The sequence below is a fragment of the Telopea speciosissima genome, chromosome 1 (assembly GCF_018873765.1).
Source record: "Telopea speciosissima isolate NSW1024214 ecotype Mountain lineage chromosome 1, Tspe_v1, whole genome shotgun sequence".
NCBI classification, from domain to species: domain Eukaryota; kingdom Viridiplantae; phylum Streptophyta; class Magnoliopsida; order Proteales; family Proteaceae; genus Telopea; species Telopea speciosissima.
Window position 1 is genome coordinate 68,977,460 of NC_057916.1, and position 22,743 is coordinate 69,000,202.

At 38.9% G+C, this 22,743-nt stretch overlaps 1 long non-coding RNA gene across 1 annotated transcript; it reads right to left on the bottom strand.

Annotated features, from left to right (window-relative positions):
- Positions 1-6,022: 6,022 nt before the first annotated feature.
- Positions 6,023-21,139, bottom strand: LOC122646300. The gene is made up of 3 exons (XR_006330588.1): positions 21,061-21,139; positions 7,091-7,095; positions 6,023-6,200 (listed from the first exon to the last, which is right to left on the bottom strand). It is a non-coding gene; the product is annotated as an uncharacterized LOC122646300 (long non-coding RNA).
- Positions 21,140-22,743: the final 1,604 nt, after the last annotated feature.

The following is a 22,743-nucleotide window of genomic DNA, read 5'->3' on the forward strand; positions in this document are numbered from 1 at the left end:
ACATGGACTCATTTTCTTATATTAATCTACTTGGATTAAAGATTCGGAGAAAAGGACAAATCAGAGGCGATCCATAATAACCGCTGCCAAATAGTGCCAAACAGAGGCGGTTATATATAACAGCTTCTACATACATAAAAAGCAGCAATAATTTAGTATCACCATTAAATATAAAAAATCATTCACTCCAGTTGCGAAATGTTACTGCTTTTAATAAGGACCAATCAGAGGCGGTAATTTAATGTCGTTGCTAACTCCTTACAAAATTGCAGTGGTAAAATATTACCGTTGTTAAATATACAATAACACATTCCCTTCTATTGCAGTTAACGTGTACCACATTTAATTAAGACCAATTATAGGTAGTATATAATAACCGCGGCAAAATAGTGACAAATGGAGACAGTAATATATTACCATTGCTGAATACTTATATATAGTGATATTACCGCTCCTGAATGATGTATATGGCAGCAGTAAAAAATTATCCCCAACTGTATACTCCATCTAAGTGCAGCTGCCACCCCCTTTTCTTGTAGTGGATGGATCCTAAAAAAGTCACTTAAGGGATTCTTCCTCTCCTATGGAAGGAAGGGTAACTTTTGCCTAGAATTTATTAGATTTATGGAATAGGGTTATAGAATGACATCTCAATGTTCCAGTACAAACACACACATACAAAAGAAATAAACGAACCTTATAATCCTTTGGTAAATCGTTGATCCGATCTGTGCGCACATCTTCAATATCGTTGATTAACTGAGATGGAAAGATCATAATCACTTCCATGCATGAAACTATTTTACGACTAGATTGAGAAGGGTTAAGGATGTGTTAAACGAGAATAGCCAATACCTTGTAATTAGAATGCAAGACATGTGATTGTTCCATGCAATACCTTGTAATAGAATGGTTTGGCTTCATAGCTATTTGGATTTAAATTATCTGCAAGACAGCAATTATAGGGTAACTTATTTTATTTTCAAATAAGATCTGAATCTTCCACCATATACAATTTTTTGTGGATGAAAGTAAGGCAAAAACAGAGCAGAATTAAACCACAGAGACGGATGGATTGTGAATGATGAAGATCAATAAATCGATCTTCATCATTCACAATCCCAACCAAAATCTTTTCGATTTTCTTATATTAAGAATCACGAAGGAAAGAAAGAAAGAAAGAAGATTTAAAGAAAGACCAAAATTAAATCGAAAATTCATACCTTGTTAAACCCTGATGATGAAAAAAGATTGAACAAGAACTAGACTAAAACCCCAAAAAAAAAAATGGAGTTGCAAGTACGGTTGGGGCCGTCACAGCAGATGCAGATGCAGATGTAGATCGTAAGCCTCAAACCCAACTTATATAGGTTAGGGTAAAAGCCTTCACTCGCTTCAAGACAATATATTTCATAGGATGAAGACAAAATAAATTTTATAATTGAATCAGGATCGTTGGATTTACATCTAGAGACCGCCACCTCATTTACTGAAAATGGGCAACCCCATGTACCCATCTCTTCTCTCTCCTTCAATTTTTCCTTTTTATCTAACAATTCTATTTCTTCAGGGTTTTTTTTTTCCCCTCTCCTTTCTTTCTAGAATTGCTGATTCGGACAACACAGATGAGGTTTGATCCGATCCGATATGACATCGATCCAAAATTAATCAAATACCGACTCCAATCACCATAGCATTATAGTAGTATGAAGTTCGTCATAGTGATAGAACACTATAGCATCATGGTGATAGCTTGGCCATAGCAATAGATTGCGCTATATCAGTGGCTCGTGCAATAGCACCATAGCAATAGATTGCGTCATAGCAGTCCATAGCACCATAGCGGTAGATCGCGCCACAGTGCGAGATCTCACAACCGTCCATAATGCCATGGTGGTAGATAACGCCATAGCGTAACATCGCCATATCAGCATACGATAGATCACACCATAGCAATATGGATTGGCCAGTCTCGGCAAAGGCCAGTTTTGTTTACTTTTTGACCTTTGATTTGTATCGATAAAAAAAATATGAGATCAATAAGAAAATTGGTATCAATACGGATTGACCGAAACGATATCAATATTGGAATTCGTATCGGATCGGTATTGTTTGTTTGAAAGAGAAAGAGAGTGAATAAAATAAAGAAAAAGAAGAGATCTTGTGGGATTGAGGATTGGAGAGTGGGTGTGGAAAAAAAAGTGGCGAGAGAGAGAGAGAGAGAGAGAGATGGGGGGGGGGGGGGAGAGGGAGGGCGAGGGAGGATCATTATCACCTCCAATTCCTGCCCGCCCCAATTCCTTTCAATCTCTCACATAGGGGCAGAAATGACCACCTTACCCACTACCTGAACACACTGCCCAAGGTGGGGTAGGGTGGTCATTTCTTCTCCTATGTGAGGGATTGGAGGGAATTGGAGGGGGCAGCGAATTGGAGGTGATAAAAATTCGGGCGAGGGAGACAGAAGTGAGAGTTCAAGTTACCCCTAATTATGTTTCCACATTGCGGCCTTTGGATGTACTTCCAGTGTAGGTATTATGAATGTACATCTAGAGGATCCCAGACTCATGAATATTTACTATGCCCAGCTGGGCTACCATATTGGGGGCCTAATAATTAAGCCAATGTCTTCAGGCCTGGCTTGGTTTCCTACAAGTTTTCATTAATTGCATATGTTATGGTGAAAATTATGAATACACTTTAATTAGGATGTAATGGAATCTTTGTAGCATTATATTGATTGTCGGATGAAATAGAAAACATTTTAATCGTTCTCTTTAGGTTATCCTTGCACGTATCAAATGACATCAGAGTCAGACACTATGGAGAAAATCAACCATCCCAGGTCTATGCGAGAATATCCTTCTCTGTTTAACGACTTAAAACAAGAGTGAACGGAAGATATTTGTTCAGTAGAGATTAACCGTCCCGGGTCCGTATGGTATTGTATCAGGTTTTTCGTTTGTCCATGACACATTGCATTTCAAACCTTAAATATCAAGGATTGTTAGACCGACAAGTTCATGGGTGTCAGTGTGTCACATCCAATTCATATCCATTGGCCATTAACGGAAGCAACTTTAGAATTACCCCAACAAGATTTGGGATCCGGGTGGGAGTGATTTAAATTATTATTTGTGCACTCTTTCGTTTCCTACAATTGGTTAATAGGAGTACGGGAAGTGGGATTGTTATCGTATTTAATAGGAATCGATATGAAGGAAGGAAACACTTTTGAAACCTAAAATATCCCTAAGAGATGATGTAGGCATCTTCACCCAAGCCAAGATGTCCGACTTCGTCCGTAAAGCTAAATTCCTATCCTATTCTCTCTCTCTCCCTCCCTATTATAGTTTAATAAAATTTTTATTTTGTTGTTTATTTTTTTATGTTTTGTAAATAAAAGAAGGAGAAAATGCTGAAGAGGAAATGCCATGTTTTCCTCGAGCTTTCAGTCCTTCAAAGCAAACTCTCTGATCACTCGGAGCTTAAATGAGAAGGGGAATTGAACACCTTTTTACTTATAATGCGAACATACTAATGCTATGCTATGGAAGCTTCAAATTAGTAGGTCTCTATTCCTTCATAAAAAACTTAAAAATTAATAATCCTTCATTCTCTATGAGAGAGAGCAGTCTCTTATCGATAATCCTTTTGACAGTAAATACTCTAAGTCACAAAAAATCTCAATGGTTCAAATATCATTTTAAGGACTATGGCAACAATCTATTGTCGATACAAAAGTTGGGGATGGAGAAGCGACAAGGAATTATGGAGATAGGTTGGGGCAAGGGTGGCAGATGGGGGCTTCGGTTGTAGAGGCGGTGGCTAGAGGGGGAGAGGGGAGAGAGAGAGAGAGAGAGAGAGAGAGAGAGAGAGAGAGAGAGAGAGAGAAGGGGAGATGCAATGATGGTGGGTTATAGCAAGTGAGAGAAAGATCAAGGTGAGGGGTGGGGTTGCACAAAGAGGATAGGGTGGGCATGCAGGCAGAGGCAGGGTCAGTTGGGAGTGGCAGTTGGGACGGTTGGTAGGGAGGGGAAAGGCAGGATAGGGGTAGGGTAGGTCGGGACCAGAAGAGAGAGTGGGAGACGTAGGGTGATGGATAGCAACAGTGAGTGGGGGGAGAGAGGGGAAGATGCAATAGTATGCATACAGTGGCAATGAAGGCAAAGAGATATAGTTGTGAATGAATTGAGCGGGAGCAGGAGAGAGAGTGGGAGACGTAGGGTGATGGATAGTAACGATGAGCGAGGGGGGGGGGAGAGGGGAAGATGCAATAGTATGCATGCAGTGGTGATGAAGGGAGAGAGATACAATTGTGAATGAATTGAGTGGGAGCGGGAGCAGGTGAGAGAGTGTGAGACGTAGGGTGATGGATAGCAACGGTAAGCGGGGGGGGGGGAAGGGGAGAGGGGAAGATGCAATAGTATGCATGCAGTGGCGATGAAGGGAGAGAGATACAGTTGTGAATGAATTGAGCGGTTGAGATGTTTTTCACCTCATCTAACAATCAATAAGAATAGTGCAAAATTTTATTATACACCGCCAGTGTGTAGATCCCCCCTCCCATATTATGGGGGCAAAAATTTTCCTCACCAGTGGAGTGGGAAGAATTCCCTCACCACCGGTGATGTGATCATGCGATACCACTCTTGTCCCATCATAAACTTTCACCCTCTATTGTTTGGGGTCGAAAGTACACCTCCCCTTAAACATAGAAGGATATGGGTGCCACGTGAAAGGAAATTTGGTCCTATTATGAATAAGGGATCCCCACACTGCCCCTTATGAAATGAAATTACCACGGCAAGCCAACGGAGCACGCGAGTAATGGATGTCCATCAACTCCAAAAAAATCAATCTAGGGGTCTTCCTACAATTTTTTTACAAAAAAAGTTAGGTTTAGTGGAACAAACCCACTCTTATTCTAATCATTATGAAAGTCCCTCTATCTAAATAAGGGAAAAAGTTCTCTATGACAGCGGGGAGCCAAAATGACCGTCCGGCCCCTGAGATGCCACAGCGCATGCTCTCATTGGCTGTTGCATGTGCGTGGCTTCTACGCTCTCCCACAGAGAACGCTCTCCCCCTAAATAAGGCCTTCCCTGTTCTGTTGCTCTTGACCTCTGGCGCCTTTGGTTGGTTCCTGAGATGTTGTAGTTGTTTCCAATATACAAACATTGGGTCACAATGAAATCCAGAAACTTTGAGTGGTAAGACTTATCTTTGATATACCCAGAATTGCTTCAGTGGTGTGGAGATATTGAAAGTTAAAAGACATTGCAGCTTCATTCTCAGTGTAAAAAGTTCCAAGACAAACTTTTTGGTGGTTGAAATATAATTGTGCACCCCAATTACCATTCTTCTGCTTCACTATCCCTTTGAATCTTGAGTAGAAAGACGACGACGAGACATGGTGGGTTTGTACTGCCCATTTGAAACAAAACCAAAAAATTTCAATTCTATAAAACAAAACCAAAAAAAAAAAAAAAAAAACAACAAACCGATGCAAGCATTAGAGAAGCCCAAAACAGGATGGCAGCCAACCCAATATGATTTCTTCACTGGTCATGATCAATGAAAGTGAAACAATGCATTACATGGCCTAACAATGGTTGAAATTCAAACAGATGTACAAAACACAACAACCATCTTTCTTTATCCAAATGAACCAAACTCTGCGAGCTCAACCGCTGGATGCCCCCTGGCAGCACCCTGGGCGCTGGGCTCCCTGGAGACGATCCTGATCCATATTCCTAACTTATTATAAGGAATGTATGTGTAGTTTTTCAAATGAGTTGTGGGAATTGACAAATATAGGATTACACAAAACAGAAGCAATAAAGACAGTGCTTTTTGTCTTCCAAAAGTATAACTTTTCAGTTTATATTCCTACTAACCCTGAATTGCTCAGTTAATACTTTTCATAAGAAAATGAGGACATGACTTTTTTTTTCTGGTTGTTGGGGGCAGAGCAGGGTTGAATGCTCCAAATTTGGGACATAGCCCCTGTTTCTTGTTGCTGTAGATTACAAGGCATTTAATTGGTGCAAGTCTATACATCCCCACTGTTACTTGCTCACTACCCCAGGAATCGACTTTGCTGTTGAGAAAAGGTTCATGACTGAAGAATACCCTAAGCTTATGTGGAGAAGGATTGACTTCTTGAGGAGAGTTCTTGAATTGGGCTATAATTTCGCCTTCATGGTATGAAATTGTGTTCATCTGATCATTTGGTTTCATTTCCGCATTTCACTGCTGATGTTGAAGTCACTTAAGAGATTCTTCCTCTCCTATGGAGGGAAGGGTAACTTTGGCTAGAATTTATTATATGTATGAAATGGGGTTATAGAATGACATCTCAATGTTCTAGCACAAATACAGACAGAGAAAGAGGGAAGAAATTCTAATTGAATAAACATAGAAAAGAAATAAATGATAAAAAGATAAGAATGTTACCACAATAGGCTTGCAGATAAGATATTTGGATACTAGCTACTGTGGGGGATTTTGTGAGCCAAGTAAGGATATGAACAAAGTGTGTACAATGCATGCAAACTTCTGTGTTGGCATTGAGAAGAAGGTCCATGACCTTAGACTTGTTCTTGAAGATTGGAGGAACTTCATTGCACTACCAACTGAGAAGAGAAGATTAGTATAGGGTCTTTTGCTATTTGAATGGTAATGCAAGATATGGTGAAAAGTTCTTTCAAGGACAACACTATCATAATAAGATAACTTTATTTATGTATGAACATGTTTTGTGTAGAACAAACATGGACTCATTTTCTTATATTAATCTACTTGGATTAAAGACTCGGAGAAAAGGACAAATCAGAGGCGGTCCATAATAACCGCTGCCAAATAATGTCAAACAGAGGCGGTTATATATTACCGCTTCTACATACTCACATAAATGGCGGCGATAATTGAGTATCACCATTAAATATAAAAATAATTCACTTCAGTTGCAGTTAAAACGTTACTGCTTTTAATTAGGACCAATCAAATGCGGTAATTTAATGCTGTTCTTAACTCCTTACAAAATAGCTGTAGTAAAATATTAACGCTATTAAATATACAATAACACATTCACTTCCGTTGCGGTAAATGCTTAGGTGGTATATAATAACAGCTGCAAAATAGTGACAAATGGAGGCGGTAATATATTACTACCGCTGAATACTTATATATAGTGGCAGTAATATATTTCCGCTCTTGAAATTTTCTATATAGTGATGCTATTTTAAAAGAATGATGTATATGGCAGCAGTAAAAAATTATCACCACTCTATACTCCACCTAAGTGCAGCTGCTATCTTGTAGTGGATGGATCATAAAAAAGTCACTTGGGGGATTCTTCCTCTCCTATAGAAGGAAGGGTAACTTTTGCCTAGAATTTATTAAATGTATGAAAATGGGGTTATAGAATGACATCTCAAGAGAGAAAAAAAAAAAGAAATTATAATTGAAAAAACATAGATTACATTAAAAAAAAAGAAATAAACAAGCCTTATAATCCTTGGTAAATCATTGATCCGATTTGTGCACACATCCTATATATCGTTGATTAACTGAGATGGTAAAAGGTCATAATCACTTCCATGCATGGCACTATTTTACGACTAGATAGAGAAAGGTTTAGGATGGATTAAATCGACGGGCGGTCCATACAAGTGTGGCGTGTTGGCATCTGCTGCCTATTAACATCAAAACTAGCATAGATGAATTTCATTGGGGGGGGGGGAGGAAATAAAGAAACCAGCAAGGATGAGAAATGGAGAGGTGGCAGTAAGTTTCAGCCAATGCACCTGATCAGCAAATCAGCTTCTGCCTGAGGCCAGGCACAAGAAGCAGAAATAGGTATGGCCAGAAACAAGAGAAGGTAACATCTAAGAGAATGATACCAAGCTGTCTACACAATGACACTATAAACAGCTAATATCCTTCCTTACCCAAAAAAAAAAACAGCTAATGTGCCTGTGGAGCAACGCTTTAGGTGCCAACATTTGTTCTTGTTGCTTCCATAAATATCCCTCTTCATCCTTTAAATGACAGTAAATAGGACAGATGTTGACACCTGAAGCATACGTGCAAAGGTTCACAACTCAGCCTGTGTTTGGTAAGAATTGCTATGCTGATTCTTGGGGACCAACTTTTATATTATACATATAAGGAAAAATGTTCTTTGCACTGGAGGCGCAGGATGCGCCCAGACACATGGCAGTGGGCAAAATGACCACCCCGCCCCCCGGAATGACTGAAATGACTGTCACATCCCGCCCCATGTGTTTGGGCGCAGCCTGCGTCCCCACTCTTCCAGGCAGAGAACATCGCCTCATTATATAAATAAGGGTTAGCATACTCTATGGGGGAGTGTGGACCCTGCACATGGCAACTTGGCGTCATGGGGGCAGGGCGGTCATTTTGACCCTGTGTCTCGGCGTGGACGGTTCACTCCCTCCACTAAGAACTTTTCTCCTAAAATATCAATACAAAAATGCAACTTGTCTCAGACATTTTTGAAGGATATATAAAAAAAAAAAAAAAAAAACCATCAATGAATGGACTGGGGCCTAAGGACTCTTATGCTAAATTTCGATTAACATTGTCTTGCTACTTCGGATATTCAAATCTAATAGTTGAAAAATTCTTGAAATACCAAGAGATTGAGCTGGGCTTAATAGGGATGGAGTGTGTGTACTCTAAACATGTGTGGAACGGTTTCTTGGATTTTTTCGGCTCACAATGGCCCTCTCCTATTTCTTTTGAAGACCTTATTATATATATGGTGGAAGAGAAAATCCAAAGTGATTCCTATGTCTGATGCATGGGTGACAGGTGTTGTGTTGGTTCCTTATGCCCTCTGGTTGGAACGCAATAGTAGGAAGTTTGATGGAAAGGAAAGGGCAGTGGGTATTACTTTCAAAGTGATTTTTAATCTGCTACGGGAACTTGCTGTTTCTTTTGCTTCCACGGTATGTAATGCTCAAGGCTTGATCTGTGCTAGAAGGTTGAAAATCCCTATAGTCTCTAAACCTAGTCAGACTAATAGGGAGGTGTTTGGGTGTAGACCATCCAGAGGATGGATCAAGCTAAATACAGATGGATGCTCTATTGGAAACCCGGGTAAAGCAGGTGCAAGTGGTATTCTTAGAGATGAGTTGTCTGCTGCAATTTCTGCTTTTAGTTTCTTCATTGGAATTAAAACTATGTGGCTGAGTTTGTGGTGTTAATACAAGGTATTCAACGAACAAAGGTTCTGGGGGTGACCAAGCTTTGGATTGAGTGTGACTCTGCAACGGTAACTTGTGCTATTCAATCTAAGGCTATCCCTTGATTCTCTCACTATTTCAGAGAAGCAAACCCCATCGCAGATTTTCATGCTAAGCAAGCTGCAAAGCGAGGAAAATCGTCTCAGTGGTTTCTTGATGTTCCTCTTTCTGTTAGTGAGGCATTGATGGAGGTTTCCTTGGGGCGGGCGAGGTACAAATTTTGCTAGTGTGGGGTATCTCTCCTCTTTTTTCTTTTTTTTTAAACCTTGTTAGGGATTTCCCTATCTACTGTTTTGGTATGCCTGAACGTTAAACAGTTTTATTCTTTTCTCTTTTTTTTGGTCATTTTTTATATACATCTTGCTCAGCTTTAGCAAAAACACAAAAAAAAAATGAGTTGTTGAATAACATAATGGATCCAATACCACGACAATTGTTCTAAAGTTAATTCTTTCCCTAGAAAAACAAAGGAGTATGATGTCATGAAAGCATTGTTCGAGGGTAACCCGATTTTCTTGGAATTTCCTTGTGTTCATTTTTTTTCTTCTAAATCCTAGTGCTTGCTAAATTTTCTTTTCAGGACCAGACTACATTTATAATGCACCTCATCCACTCCAAAGGGGGGAGTTAAGAATCTGTATCGGTATTGGTCTCATTCGATACAGATCCAATGCCAATCTGAATCGGCCTGTATCAAACAAATATGCCTCTGGTTTCATTTAAAAAGCATTTTTTTACCATTTTATCCTTGGTTCATACTCATATACCAATACGGGATCAGCCAGGAATCATCCCCTGGCGCTACCAATATGTATCGACTGATCCCAGTACCTCAAACCATGCCCCAATGGAAACCCCACCCCCTCCCCCCCCCCAAAAAAGAAGAAGCATATATGATAGCATCAATAAATATAATAGAAAATTTAAATAACTGAAACCAAGAACAAGCATGCATGATTCTACCTTTGCTGCATCATAACCTCATAATCATTGCAATTCATCATTACAAGTTTCATAACATGATTGGAAGGGTAATTAAGATGCCCCAATCAAATATGATTTTCACAAATCATTATTAAAAAAAAACTGAAGATCAAGTCTTGACAGCACAAGAGTTCTTGTTCCTGCTCCATTAAACCTTGAGGGTTAATCTCTTCCAAACCATGCTGCAACTCCAGATAATTCCTTGTTCCTCCTCCATATCCATCATTTCTTATTTCTTCAGTATTCTTGGACTCTGCCTCAATCATATAAAATGTGTTCAGCTCTCCAGAGTGATTGTTTCTATAATCACAGGAATAAAAGGTGACTATATCTCTTTTATAAAGAAGTAACTTTGGCTGCTTTTCCAATAACAGTAACGGAAGCTCCATGGCTTCTACTGGTCATTGAAAAAAGTTAAATACAGAGGATCATCTGGGCGCCCTTCTGTTCCAACTTCAAGATGAATATCAGGGAAGTATGCCATTGCTTGTATCTTTGGAATTACAAGCCTATTTAGCTTTCCAACATCACTTGGTGTTAATTCCTTCTAAAATAGTTCATGGTACAAGATACCCTGTTCATTTCTCGGGCACCTTTGGTGGGTTCCTGTGATGTTGTAGTTGTTTCCAATATCCAAACATTGGGTCATTATGAAATCCAGAAACTTTGACTGCTAAGACCCATCTTTGATCAGACCCAGAATTGCTTCAATGGTGTGGAGGTTTTGAAAGTTAGGCTCTCGAACAGTGATCGCAGACCATGGGAAATTACAATGAGAATAGCTTTCCAGGTTTCATTCTCAGTTTTAAAAGTGCCAAGACAGACTTTTTGGTGGTTGGCATATAATTGTGCACCCCAACTACCATTTTTCTCCTTCACTACTCAAATGACCAAACTCTGCGAGCTTCCTCTAGTCAAGTGTTTTGTCAATAGAGTTATTTGGGATTGCAAAGTTGTCATCTTCATATGTCTGTGCAAAAGGCTTCCTCCTGGCACTCCGATTATCACAATAGGTTATAGCATTGCCATATTTCTTCAATGTTTGGATCTTCAACTCGAGTTTGAAGGCCCGCCACATTGTCCTCATATTTTTCCTACAAGACAATGGAGAAATATATTACAAGGAATATATTCCCAACCCTATTGAGAATCTAATATGAAGTTATGAGCAGTCACATAAGGCATATAGAAATTAATAAACTCATTATAAGAAATATATGTGTAGTTTTTCAAATCAGAAGCAATATATACAGTTCCTTTCGTTTTTTTTTTTTTTTTTTTGGGGGGGGGGGGGGGAGAGTAGGGTTGGATGCTCCAAATTTGGGAGATAGCCCCTGTTTTTTTTTATCTTTTTGATAGAGAAGAAGGAAAAATAGGGCAAGGGAAGGGGGTCCCCCTATTATGAAAATTAAGTACATAACCCTGTTTTGGTTCTGCTTGTGATCAGCAATCATTTATTTAATTTTATCAACTAAACAAAACATAACCAGCCTTGAAAAGCTAATGTGGACTCCAGGGTCCCGTGACTTTTCAACCCAACTTCTATCCATTCGATTTATAAAATATACTATCCACACGTTAGAAGAGTAGTACTAGAATAATAAATTAAAACCTGTATGGGTATAGAACAAAACATAAGCACAGAATTCGTTCTTAAATTTAAAAAATAATAAAGTCCTACAAAATATCTAGAGCGTTCCAAATCCCAAATGCACTAGTATATATATACCTGTCTCTTAATTAGTCCGTAGAGCACGTACAACAACAACTCAGCCTTAATGCAACAGTCAGTAAAGCACACTCAACAAGTGATCCGATCAAATAAAAAACTATCAAGTAAAGATACAATGTACAATTTAAAAACTACTGAACTTGGTGTAAAAGCTACACTAATTTGCTTAGTATTTTAGGGTTTTATGATATTAACATCTCACTATAAATCACTGCTACAGTACTATAGTCTATAACAAAGGTATGGTTGATGATGATGATGAGAGAGAGAGACTGGGAAAGAAAAGGATACTATTTTTGATTTTTGAATATGACCTTGTGGAGCTGTACTGCAAGAAAGTTTTTTTGGGTGAAAATTGTATATTACCAAAGAATCATCCTTCAAGTCTTATACCCAGCACATATGACACATAGTCTTTGGTTCAGACTTTAAAACCCAACCATCATTTGATACCTTACTCAAGGACAACCCTGAATTTTCAGTTCACATTCACATTTGCTGAGCCCACTCTGTGGACCACTTGCCTTGCTTGTATTTTGTCATGTAAGATTGGCTTCAATGCCATTGATTCGCCATGCTACTGTTTAGAAAAGACAAAAGAAGGAGAGAAAGGAAAAAGAAGAAGACGACCTCATTATACGAGAGGGAGAAGACTATTTATAATAGATACACCTTACCAGATCCATACACGAAATCCAATACTAGGTGAATCATTATACAAAATCAATTCCATAAAATCTTTTACAGCTCAAAAAGAAGTTTATAGGAGAATCATAGAAATATATCTTACTATCTTTCACCTAACTTTGATCAATTATTCTCATAACTGGTGTCACTAAAGGCCCAAATGAAATACACTCAAGTTGGTTTCTCCTAAAAAGAAAACCACAATTTCTGCACATGTTTTAAGCATAACGAACATGGACTAAGTCTATGAATCAAACCCATCACAAAATCATGTACAGCTCAAAAAGAAGTTTTTAGGAGAAGTATAGAAATATATCTTATCAATCTCTCACCTAACTATGATCAATTATTCTCATAACTGGTGTCACTAAAGGCCCAAATGAAATAAACTTAAGCTGGTTTCTCCTAAAAAGAAAACAACAATTTCTGCTCATGTTTTGAGCAGAACGAACATGGACTCATTTTCTTATATTAATCTACTTGGATTAAAGACTCGGAGAAAAGGACAAATATCAGAGGCGGTCCATAATAACCGCTGCCAAATAGTGCCAAACAGAGGCGGTTATATATTACCACTTCTACATACTCACATAAAAAGCGGCGATAATTTAGTATCACCATTAAATATAAAAAATCATTCACTCTACTTGCAAAAAGTTACTGCTTTTAATTAGGACCAATTAGAGGTGGTAATTTAATGTCGTTGCTAACTCCTTCCAAAATAGTGGTGGTAAAATATTACCGCTGTTAAATATACAATAACACATTCCCTTTTGTTGAGGTTAATGTTATACCACCTTTAATGAGGACCAATCATAGGTGGTATATAATAACCGCCGCAAAATAGTAACAAATGGAGGCGGTAATATATTACCACTGCTGAATACTTATATATAGTGGCGGTAATATATTATCGCTCCTAAAATTTTCTATATAGTAACACTATTTTTTAAATGCTATTGAATGATATATACGGCAGTAGTAAAAAATTATCCCCAACTGTATACTCCACGTAAGTGCAGCTGCTGTCCCTTTTCTTGTACTGGATGGATCCTAAAAAAGTCACTTAAGGGATTCTTCTTCTCCTATGGAAGGAAGGGTAACTTTTGCCTAGAATTTATTAGATGTATGAAATAGGGTTATAGAATGACATCTCGATGTTCCAATGCAAACACACACAAAAAAGAAATAAACGAACCTTATAATCCTTTGGTAAATCGTTGATCCGATCTGTGCGCACATCCTCAATATCGTTGATTAACTGAGATAGAAAGATCATAATCACTTCCATGCATGATACTATTTTATGACTAGATTGAAAAAGGCTAAGGATGCGTTAAATGAGAACAGCCAATACCTTGTAATTAGGATGCAAGACATGTGATTCTTCTATGCAATACCTTGTAATAGAATGGTTTGGCCTCATGGCTATTGGGATTTAAATTATCTGCAAGAGAGCAATTATAGGGTAACTCATTTTAGAAAATAAGATCTGAATCTTTTACCATATACATTTTCTGTGGATGAAAGTAAGGCAAAAACAGGGTAGAATTAAACCAAGGAGATGGATTGCGAATGATCAAGATCAATAAATCGATTTACAATCCCAACAAAAATCTTTTTGAATTGAAAATTCATACCTTGATGTTGGTTACTTTGATCTTGTTAACCCTTGACAATGAAAAAAAGATTGAACAAGAAGAACTAGACTAAAAACCCCAAAAAAATGAAAAAATTGCAAGTACGATGGGGCCGTCATTCATAGCAGAGATGTAGATTGTAAATCTCAAACACACCTTATATAGGCTAGGGTAAAGGCATTCCCTCGCCTCAAAATAATATATTCCATTGGATGAGGACAAAGTAATTTTTAATTGATTCAGGATCGTTGGATGTATATCTAGAGACCGCCACCTCGTTTACTAAAAATGGGCAACCTTTTCCCTCGTCTCTTTCTCAATCTATCTATCCCCTCTTTTTTTTTTTTTTTTTTTTTTTAATAAAAATCTATCTCCTCCTCTCTTTCTCAATCATCCGTAGCTATTTAACCTCACACGCCCACCTCTTCTCTCTCCTTCAATTTTTCTTTTTTATTTAACATTTCTATTTCTTCATTTTTTTCCCTCTTCTTTTTTTTTCTCAGAATGGCTGATTCGGACAACACGGATGAGGTTCGATCCGATATGACATCGTTCCCAATTTAATCAAATACCGACTCGAATGATCAGATATCGATTCCAATCACCATATCATTATAGTACTATGAAGTTCGTCATAATGATAGAACACCATAGCATTATGGTGACAGCTTGTGCCATAGCAATAGATTGCGCTATAGCAGTAGCTCGCGTCATGGTGTCATAGCAGCCATAGCACTTGTGCGTGGAAAAATCTAACATCTATACGCTTATGTTGGTGGAAAAATTCAACACATTCACACAAAACACATGTTCTAAGCGTATGGTGTCATAGCAGTAGCACTTGCGGTGGAAAAATCTAACATCTATGTTATACAGTCTTTGCACAAAACGATTCAAATGAGGCTGAAATGGCCTATTCTAACTTCTAATCAGGAGATCGGTCTCCCTCTTGCCTGAGTAACTCTAAGGACTTTTGGATTAAACCAAAAGCGTAGATCAAACAAATTCAAGATCACTAGAATAAAATAGATTAAAGGAATGAAAAACAAAGATAACAATAAAGAGAAAATGCAGATAATAATAAGAAAGGTAAATTGCATTAGATCATACCAAATATGGGCATGGGCCCTAGGCAAAGCCCTATGCTACTCAAACTAAATGATATAACCGTATATGCTTGAAAAGAGAAAAATACAAATAAACAAAAGAGAATAAAATACAATTGCAGGTTTTTATCTGGTGATGTGTGTACTTTCTTGGGTTTGGCTCTTGTCTTATATAGAAGACTCCTACGCAATAACTTCTCTAAGCAACACCTCCATGTTCCTCATTATATTAGGGTCACATTCCCTCAAAATCTAATTACCTGGCCACGTGTTTCTATGTGGTTTGCCACCTCCCCACTATCTGCAAGTGTGGCGGGTCCCACCTTCCATGACCATAATCCCTTGCGGTCACTTACTTGTACGCTGCTGACTTGCCTTTGACTAACTGCCCCCATGTGGCTTCCTGGTTGGTCACGGTCCTAGTTTTACGACCTTGTTCCCCAACCCGGCCTATTCCAGACCATAGATTTTAGGGAGTGAACAGCACCACAATCGTAGATCGCGCCATAGTGAGAGATCGTCATGGTGATATATCGCCATAGTGGTAGATCGCACATCCGTCCATAATGCCATAGTGGTAGATAACGCCATAGCGCAACATCACCATATCATCATAGCGGTAGATCACGTCATAGCAATATGGATCGGCCAGTTTAGGCAAAGGCCAATTTTGTTTACTTTTTTACACTTGATCTATATCGATAAAATAATATGGGATTGGCAAGAAGGTCGGTTCCAATACGGATTGTCCGAAACGGTATCAATATTGGTATCAACATCAGATCGGTATCGTTTGTCTGAAAGGAAAAGAGAGCGAATAAAATAAAGAAAAGGGAGAGCTTTTGTCAGATTGAGGATTGGAGAGTGGGGGTGGGAAAAAAAGTGGCAAGATTAGAGAGGGAGAGAGACAGAGAGAGAGATGGGGGGAGGGCGAGGGAGAGAGAAATGAGAGTTCAAGTTACCCCTAATTAGGTTTCCACGTTGCGGCTAGAGTACTTTGGATGTACTTTCAAAGTAGGTACTCTGGATGTACATCAAGAGGCTCTTGGACTCATGGTAATGTACTAAGCCCAGCTGGGCTACCATATTAGGGGCCTAATAATTAAGGCAATGTCTCCCTTTTATTCGGGCCTGGCTTTCCTACAAGTTTTCATTAATTGCATCAATATTATGGGGAAAATTATGAATACACTTTAATTAGAATGTGATAGAATCTTTTTATCATTACATTGATTGTCGGATGAAATAGAAAACATTTTAATCGTTCTTTTTAGATTATCCTTGCACGTATCAAATGACATCAGAGTCAGGCACGGCGGAGGAAATCAACCAATCCGGACCTATACGGGAATATCTTTCTCAGTTTAATGACTTAAAACAAGAGTGAAACGAAAGATATTTGTTCAGCAAAGATTGATCGTCCCGGGTCCGTATGGGATTTTATCAGGTTTTTCATTTGTCCATGATACATTGCATCTCAAACCTCAAACATCAAGGATTGTTAAACCGATGAGTTCATGGGTGTTAGTGTGTCACATCCACTTCATATCCATTGGCCATTGGCTGAAGCAACTTGGAAATTACCCCAACAAGATTTGGGATCCGGCTGGAAATGATTTAAATTTTTATTTGTGCACTCTTTCGTTTCTTACAATTAGTTAATAAGAGTAAAGGAAGTGGGATAGAGTAGTGGAGGGGAGGATGAAGCTATTGTGTAACTAATTGTTATCCTAATTAACAGGAATCGGTATGAAGGAAGGGAACACTTTTGAATCCTAAAATATCTCTAAGAGATGATGTAGGCTTCTTCACCTAAGCCATGACGCCCAACTTCGTTCGTAAAGCCAACTTCTTATCCTACTCTCTCTCTCTTATCCTTACATGTATCACCATCACCATTGAAGATAGATTTCAGGCTCACTCCACTTCATTTCTTCAGCCATTATCAGTTTAATAAATTTTTTATTTTGTTGGCTTTTTTTTATGTTTTGTAAATAAAAGGAGGAGAAAATGATGAAGAAGAAATATCATGTTTTCCTCAAGCTTTTAGTCCTTCTAAGCAGACTCTCTGATCACCTGGAGCCCAAAAAGAAGGGGAATTGAATACCTTTAACTTATAATGCGAACACACTAGTGCTATGCTATGGAAGCTTCAAAGTAGGTCTCTATTCCTTTTTTAAGGACTATGGCAACAGTCTATTGTCGATACAAAAGTCGGGGATGGAGAAGTGACAAGGAATTGTGGAGATGGGTTGGTGCTGGGTTGGCAGATAGGGCTTCGGTTGTAGAGGTGGTGGCTATAGAGAGAGAGAGAGAGAGAGAGAGAGAGAGAGAGAGAGAGAGAGAGAAGGGGAGATGCAAAGGTAGTGGGTTGCAAGGTAAGTGCAATGGTGGTGGGTTATGGTAGGGGAGAGAAAGATCAAGTCGAGGGGTGGGGTTGCGCAAAGAGGATAGGATGAGCATGCAAGCGGAGCCAGGGTCTGTTGGGAGTGGCAGTTGGGACACCTGGCAGGGAGGGGAAAGGCTGGTTAGGGGTAAGGTAGGTCAGGAGCAGGAGAGAGGGGGAGACGTAGGGTGATGGATAGCAGTGGTGAGTAGGGGGAAAGAGAGGGGGAGATGCAATAGTATGGATGCAATGGCGATGAAGGGACAGATATATAGTTGTGAATGGATTGAACGGTTGAGATGTTTTTCACCTCATCTAACTATCAATAAGAAGCAAGTGTGCAAAATTTCATTATACACATTATACACTGCTAATGTGTAGATCCCCCCTCCCATATTATGAGGGCCAAAATTTTCCTCACCGATGGAGTGGGAAGAATTCCCTCACCATTGGTGATGTGATCATGCAATGTCACTCTTGTCCCATCATAAACTTTCACCCTCTATTGTTTGGGGTTGGAAGTATACCTCCCCTTAAACATAGAAGGGTATGGGTGTCCATGGTGATGGATAGGTGAAAGGAAATTCGGTCCTATTATGAATATGGGATCCCCACGCTGCCCCTTATGAAACGAAATCCCCACGACATGCCAACAGAGCATGCAAGTAATGGGTGTCCATAAACTCCAAAAAAATCAATCTAAGGGTTCTACAAAGTTTTTTTTTTAAACTTAGGATTAATAAAACAAACCCACTCTTATTTTGATCATTCTGGAAGTCCCTCTACCTAAATAAGGGAAAATATTTTCTATAGGGGATAAGGCCACGTCCAAACATAGCAGGGGGTGAAATGACAGCCCTGGCCCCCTAAGATGCCACAACGCTTGCTCTCATTGGCTGTTGCACGTGCGTGGCCCCTACGCTCCCCCACAGAGAATGCTCTCCCCCTAAATAATTTACTTCCTTTAAGGGTTGATGATCATTTCTGTTAAGACAAAACGTGAGGTAGTAGGGTGTAGAAGCTTTATGCCCCCACAACGTACACAAGATGGGAAACATTTCAAATCCTTTCCAAAACATGTTATGAGATTTAATAGTTACTTATGATCAAACAATTATTAAAAAAAAAAATCAAAACACTACAATGTGGAACCACTTTCATGTTGCACTAGAAAAACAAAAAAATCAAAGCACTATAATACGGGTCCACTTTCATGTTGCACCAAGCACAAATGGTACTTTAAATCCTTTACCCAGATAGAAGTGATCCTACAAGTGACTGAAGAAATTAGGAACACATTATGTTGTCACATCATCCATGGTGGTCAATGAGTGACTGAAGGAACCCATGTGATCCATTACTTGACCATGACACAACAATCCCATTAATTAGAATATAGGGAATTGGGATTGTCTCATGAAAGTGTTCCATTCATTTTTATATAGGAATTATGCTGAACACAATTTTTTTTTCATGGAAGAGGGATAGGCACACTACCCGCATGCGATAAGTTAACGGGTGGCACCAATGTGGGCATGGGACAGGCCATCATACAAGAGGGTTAGGGAGGCCTTTTCAAAAAGGGAAGAGAGAGGTAGCCATAGCTGGCGGTGTACGCAGCCTTTTCCCGTTTTCATATATACAATTTGGGAAAAAGATCTCTGTGCCGGAGCACAGGCTACGCCCTGCACATCTATGGGTGCATGTGAAAAGACATCTCTACCTCCTTGTTTTAAGGAGCAGAGATGTGTCTGGGCAGCCTGCACTGCGGCACAGACCACATTCTCCCATAAAATTTTGACAAACATTCAACATATGAGTAAGCATGAGTCATGAGCAAAGTCCTGAAGGCTTAAAAAATCAATGTAAGACCCAAGTTCTGCAATTGTTGAAGAAGAATAGGCCCCATAGCATAAAATTCTATGATTCAATTTGTAAAAGAAAAAAAAATGCCTTAAATAAGTCACCAAACACCTAAAGAAACCTAACCCAAGCTAATTTCTTCAGAAACACTGTGGCAACATAAGTACATACTCAAAACCATCCATTAGGTTACATATATCAAAAAGAAGAGCTCCCAAGGTCCAGCTTTTAACATTCCTTTCTACAAAGTCAATCTAAGATCTCTTGACAGCCTGTCCAAACTACGACATGCAGCCACCCCTGTTCTGTTGCTCTTGATCTCTGGCGCCTTTGGTTGGTTCCTGTGATGCTGTAGTTGTTTCCAATATACAAACATTGGGTCATCATAAAATCCAGAAACTTTGACTAGTAAGACCCATCTTTGATCATACCCAGAATTGCTTCAGTGATGTGGAGATCTTGAAAGTTAGGTGCCATTGCAACTTCGCATATAATTGTGTACCCCACTTACCATTCTTCTGCTTCACTACCCCTTTGAATCTTGGGTAGGAAGACAACGATGACGGCTTTTCATTTCTTCGACGCTTCCTTCTTGCCGGACATGGTGGGTTTGTACTGCTAGAGAAGCTCCAAAACAGGATGGGTCAACCATTTTAGACTTTCATCTTGCCACAGGTTTCAAGAATCAGGGGTTTGAGTAGTATGGGTAATATAGACAGGATACAGCCAACCCAATATGATTTCTTCACTGGTCATGACTCATGATCAATGAAAGTGAAACAATGCATTGCATGGCCTAACAATGATTGAAATTGAAACAGATTTACAAAACACAACAATGCAGTGTTAAAATTTCTAACTTACCCAAATGAACCGAACTCTCCGAGCTTCCTCTAGTCAAGTGTTTTGTCAATAGAGTTATTTGGGATTGCAAACTTGCCATCTTCATATATCTGTGCAAAAGACTTCCTCCTGGCACTCTGATCATCACAATGGGCTATAGCATTGCCATATTTCTTCAATGTTTCGTTCTTCAACTCGAGTTTGAAGGCCTGCCACATTGTCTTTGTATTTTTCCTACAAAACAATGGAGAAATATATTACAAGGAATATATTCCAAACCCTGTTGAGAATCTAATATGAAGTTATTAGCAGTCACATAAGCAATATAGACAGTGCCTTTTGTCTTCCAAAAGTAGTATAACTTTTCAGCTTATATTCCTACTAATCCTGAATTGCTCAGTGAAGGATCTTTGCAATAGACTTCATTGAAATAAGATAACACAAATTAGAAGCACTTCAGAAATAAAGTTCAAGAAGGATTGACTGAAGAATACCTCAAGCTTATGTGGAGAAGGATTTAGTTCTTGAGGAGAGTACTGATTACAGGATGCAGATGTGATGTGGCTCAGAGACCCATTTCCGCATTTCACTGCTGATGTTGAAATTACTATTGCCTGTGGTTAGCATTGGTAATTTTTGTAGGGTTGCAATGCTTCATTGTTGCTTGATGACACACCCAACATGCTTGGCGAGACTCACTGAGATCTTATGAAGTCATTGATGAGGCCAAAGAAGAGTTAGAGAAGCTCTGCCCAGACGTTGTATCATGCCCAACTGGGAGTCAAGCTGGGAAGGGAAAACAGCTTAACAGTGAGCCAAGAAGACTGACAAAATCATGCCGAGCCCAAGATCCACTGCAAGTGCCCTCATCGATCTGTTCAGCGAGTTTGACCTCTCTGTGAAGAACCTTGTAAGCCTCTCTGGCTCTCATTCAATCGGGCAACGGACGCTGCTTCTCAATTGTAGACCGCTTGTACAACCAGTCAGGAACGGGTATGCCTGACCCTGACATGGAAACCCATTACAGGGAGAAGTTTGATAAGCTGGTAATAGGGGACCTTGATGCAACTCCACATTTGTTCGATAACTTGGTCTCTGTCGAGGATTTCTCAATTCAGATTAAACTCTATATATTCATCTATGTAAAATCAAACTTGAAAATGATAAAAATGTGACCACAATAGGCTTGCAGATAAGATATTTGGACACTAGCTACTTTGGGGGATTTTGTGAGCTAAGTAAGGTTATGAACAAAGTGTGTACAATGCATGCAAACTGCTGTATTGGCATTTAGAAAAAATTCCTTGACCTTACACTTGTTCTTGAAGATTGGAGGAACTTCATTGCACTGCCAACTGAGAAGAGAAGATTAGTAGGGTCTTCTGCTATTTGGAGGTATCCAAGTGAATGCAAGATATGGTGAACAGTTCTTATTCTTTTTTTTTTTTTTTTTTATTAATTCAAAGGATTATAAATATAGGTTTTCCTTGCTTGAACCATACACCATGAAATGTTTGGAGCAGAATTAACTTGGGCTCATTTTCTTATATTAATCTACTTGGATTAAAGACTCAAAGAAAAGGACAAATCAGAGGCGGTTCATAATAATCGTTGCCAAATAATGCCAAACAAAGGCGGTTATATATTATCGCTTCTACATACTAAAATAAAAAGTGACGATAATTTAGTATCTCACCATTAAATATGAAAAATAATTCACACCATTTGCGGTGAAGACATTACTGCTTTTAATTAGGACCAATCAAAGGCAGAAATTTAATACCGTTGCTAACTCCTTACAACATAGTGGTAGTAAAATATTACCGCTATTAAATATACAATAACACATTCTCTTCCATTGCAGTTATTGCTATACCACTTTTAGTTAGGACCAATCATAACTGGTATATAATAACCGCTACAAAATAGTGACAAATGGAGGCGACAATATATTACCATTGCTGAATTCTTGTATATAATGGCGGGTATAATATATTACAGCTCCTGAAATTTTCTATATAGTGACATTATTTTTTAAATGTCATTAAATGATGTATATGGCAGCAGTAAAAAATTATCGGTCAGTGTATACTCCACCTAAGTGCAGCTGCTGCCCCCTTTTCTTGTAGTGGATGGATCCTAAAATAGTCACTTAAGGGATTCTTCCTCTCCTATGGAAGAAAGGGTAACTTTTGCCTATAATTTATTAGATGTATAAAATGGGGTT